The sequence below is a fragment of the Prionailurus viverrinus genome, chromosome B2 (assembly GCF_022837055.1).
Source record: "Prionailurus viverrinus isolate Anna chromosome B2, UM_Priviv_1.0, whole genome shotgun sequence".
Taxonomy (NCBI): domain Eukaryota; kingdom Metazoa; phylum Chordata; class Mammalia; order Carnivora; family Felidae; genus Prionailurus; species Prionailurus viverrinus.
The window spans coordinates 72,680,893-72,684,934 of NC_062565.1; the positions used below are offsets into that span (position 1 = coordinate 72,680,893).

The 4,042-nt window shown below is 36.7% G+C and overlaps 1 pseudogene; it reads left to right on the forward strand.

Moving 5' to 3' along the window:
* Positions 1 to 1,928: 1,928 nt before the first annotated feature.
* Positions 1,929 to 2,574, forward strand: LOC125166534 (40S ribosomal protein S17-like; annotated as a pseudogene).
* The last annotated feature ends 1,468 nt before the right edge of the window (positions 2,575 to 4,042 follow it).

A 4,042-nucleotide genomic window follows, 5' to 3' on the forward strand; every position in this document is an offset into this window, starting at 1 on the left:
TGACTGAATGATTATGGGTATTCACTTTTGAGGAAAGGATGCCCATGTTTTAATTTGGAATATAGATATTTTCTTAATGCCAGTAACGAGAGTGCTGTCGTTGCTATTGCTATTGTTTACAAAATAGTATGTATAGGAAGAAGGTTGTTCTTGGGTGGAAAAGTCAAAGATCATATTATTGATGATAGTACATCTTGCTCCCTCAACAACCACTCCTATCACTTTCTAGCTTGTGTTCTGTATCACTCATTTTTAAGTCTTCATGCAACTCCTGTCTCCTATTTTTTGAAATGTTCCCCCTCTCTGAAGTCTACAACATGTAGTCAGTATTATAGAGTTTAGTTTTTAATTACAGTCTACCTTATTTTTAAGTAATTTTACATATGTGTTTTTACCCTCTTTGAGGTCATTTTATATTAATCTGAGGATGTCATATATTCCCTTTTGTACCATGCTTAATAACCTCTGGTCTGTTTAGCTAATGGAACTTCCATTTTCATGGTATCTTTATCTAATATTTCATATCCATTTATAATTTGGAAGATAAAAAACTCAACAACTCAGTCATAACAAACCAAATACACAAGTCTTGACACCCAAAGTTTGAAAGTCTGATAAAATGAAAATGCATCAACATTTCTGGAAAGAGATCAAAGCACCCATTCCTCATTTTATGAAACCAACCAGCAGAGGGAGCAAAAGAGATATTTAAGTGTTCCTGTTTCTGCTTGCAGCCCTTCTACTGTAGTTGCTGTCAAGAGCTAGGCTATATTTTTAATATATATCCCCCCTAGTCCCTAGGCAGAAATTCTGTTGTATAATCACCACATGCCTGTGAAGTCAGTTCTAAGACATTCTGTTTGCACAAATTCTTCAATCTTGAGTCCCGTGAAAACCTCAAAAGCTACTGGGTGAAAAACCAGGACTAAAATTTTAGGCCTTCAAAAAAGAAAAAAACAAACAAACCCAACACTCTATCTAGGTAGCTCAGGAACAAAGACAAAGAGAGTTTGAATGAATAAAAAGTTAGATTTTAGCTGTTAGGAAAATGATATTAATGAATTTCTGCTGTGTTTTGTATTATCGCAAACATTTCGAGAGATTTTGACACATACTCTAATGGTTTTATTAATTCAAAATAAAATTGTATTTTTTATATGATCAAGAAATAACAAAAAGAAAGTTCCTCTGAAAAGAATTTTTTATATTTTTTTATGTGTGTGTGTGTGTGTGTGTGTGTGTGTGTGTAGTGCATATATACTATGTATGATATATGCCTGTATTCCCAAACAAAATATATTTTAAAACATTATAGATCAAAAGAGTTTCTCATTATCCTGGATGTTTGGGTTTAGATAATTCTGTCAAGTATAATCATGAAGAAGACCAAAGACTTGTGTGTGGTTTACAGTATCCATGACGAAGCTTTAAGAATGTCATTACTTGCATTCTTTGGATAAATTCAATATGAGGACTCTTTGAATGTATAAGATCTTATTTCCCAAATTGTCCCTTGAATTTAATGAAGTTATATTAAAGTACAGCCACAGGGGTGAAAAAGCAAAAAAAGAAGAAAAATCTGTGATAATGCAAAGCTAATATGAGTTTAATATGAATCATTTTATTCACCTGTTGAAGAATATCAAAAGGAAAAGGAAGCATTACAGTACATTTCATTTTTTAAGAGAAGATAATTATAAATAATATCATTCATGTAGTTTCTTTTGTGTTGGGAATGTATAAACTCTTACACTAACAAAACATAACACAAACTTCGGAAATTTCCAGATATCATGTCATGGTGAATATCTTTATCGTTCTTGTAATTCTTGACTGTTGACTGTACGTAGAATTATATCAGATTGAGTTATTTGAATTGATCTCCAAAGACAAGTCATATGGAGCTCTTTTACCGGGGACCCAACAACATGGGCTGTGTTTGCATCAAAACCTTGAAGAAGGTGGCCCAGGTCTTCACTGAGAAGTACTCCACTCTCCTGGGCAACAACTTCCATACCAACAAGCCTCTGTGTGGGTCTATCACCATTATTCCCGGCAAGAAGCTCCACAACCAGATAGCAGGCTGTGTTACAATCTGATGGAGCAGATTCAGAGAGGCCTGGTGAGAGATTATCTACATCAAGCTGGAGGAGAAGGAGAGACAAAGGAGAGAGAATTATGCTCCTGAGGTCATAGGCCTGGATCAGGAGATCATTCCTGACACTAAGGAATTGTAGAAGCTCTTGGACTTTGACAGAGTCTGTCCAATCTGCAGGTCACTCAGCCTACAACTGGGATGAATTTTATTTTTTATTTTAATTTTTTTTTCAACGTTTTTATTTATTTTTGGGACAGAGAGAGACAGAGCATGAACGGGGGAGGGGCAGAGAGACAGGTAGACACAGAATCGGAAACAGGCTCCAGGCTCCGAGCCATCAGCCCAGAGCCTGACGCGGGGCTCAAACTCACGGACCGCGAGATCGTGACCTGGCTGAAGTCGGACGCTTAACCGACTGCGCCACCCAGGCGCCCCTAACTGGGATGAATTTTAAAACACCACGTGGAATTGTTTGAATCTTTCTGCTGTGCTGCAATATCTTCAATAAACCTTGGGAAAGAAAAAGTCATGTGGAACTTCCCCTGACTGAGACTAATGAGATTATTTTTACGAGGGGTAGACTGGATATGTTTATGTGTGTGTGCCTGTGTGTGTCTGTATTGACTGGTCAACAACAGAAATAACCTTTATGTTTGCCTCGTCAAGGGAGGAACAAACATTCTAACTATTGTGAAAGTCTTTTTTCCCCTTACTGTCTATTTCTATCCTTTGGTGAATTAATTTTTATTACAATGTGGTCATTCCTTGAGCTGGAGGCATAAACTGGCAGGCTAACTGGACCTCTATGGGGGATACCTTGTCTGTCTTCTGGCTGGGTAGTTGGGTTGTGCAACTCGTGGAAAGAACAGCATTACAGCTTGAGAAGAACACACCACTGAATGTTTTGTAAGAGCATTTGGAGAGAAACAAATAAACCGATGTTGGCATTCATTTTGTTAAAGACACTAATAAAGCAAAGTTTGAAAACTCAGAGAAAAACAGCATCTTTGACTTTAAAAGAATGTAAATCCCTAGGGAGATTTCACTGCCTAATGCTTCTTGGTAATACAGCTTAATGAAGCTCATTGTTTTAGATTGTTTTGGTCTAGTGGGTATGAATAACATTTGAGCTTGTCGAATTGACTCAAAGATTGGGAGAAGGTGCTGGAGAGGAGGCGGTCTGGTATGGTTCAGTGAGTTGGCTTGGACTAGCAGTCCAGCGATGTTCGTTCTCAACCCAATTTTATCATTCAGTAATTGCTTGTCCTTGGCCAATTCAACAGATTTGTTTCCTTATCTGCCAAATATCTTACCTCTTCTTATAGGATAATGTGATCAAATGGAGGAACTTTGAAATGCTTAGCATGCTATAAAAATAGAGCTGTCTTTATAAAAATTATTTTTTGTTATTAAAAATATTCAAGTATATCATTATGGCTATGATCATGATGCTTTTTTTAATAACAGCCTAGAATATGTAGCTTGGAAATGACAAAACTTAACTAGGATGAAGCCAAAGTGTTCTGATCTTTGGGAGTAAGGTAAAAAAATGCAGTATTCATTAGGACATTTGTGGTGGTTAGGGAGATGACCTTAGTAGGTTATCAAATTCACAACCTCTCACAATGGACCAAACTTAAGCCAATTCAATTAAAGGAGATTTTCCATTGTTTACAAAGACTACCACAGCCAGCCAGGACTCTTCCAATACAAGCAGTTTCAATATTATGCAATTCTTTCTTATGTAATTCTTAATTCTCAGGCTTCACCAGCATGGGGATAAAAATAGAATGTTATGATTGTTGCAAGTTGGTATTTCTCTAACCCAGCTCCAGTTTCACTGTGTGAGAACTCTAGACCACCCTTCCGTGTCTACTAGTTATAGCATTCTTAAACATGTGTGTCATCTCCAATCAGTGAGTTTATTCTTTTAACTACCAAATA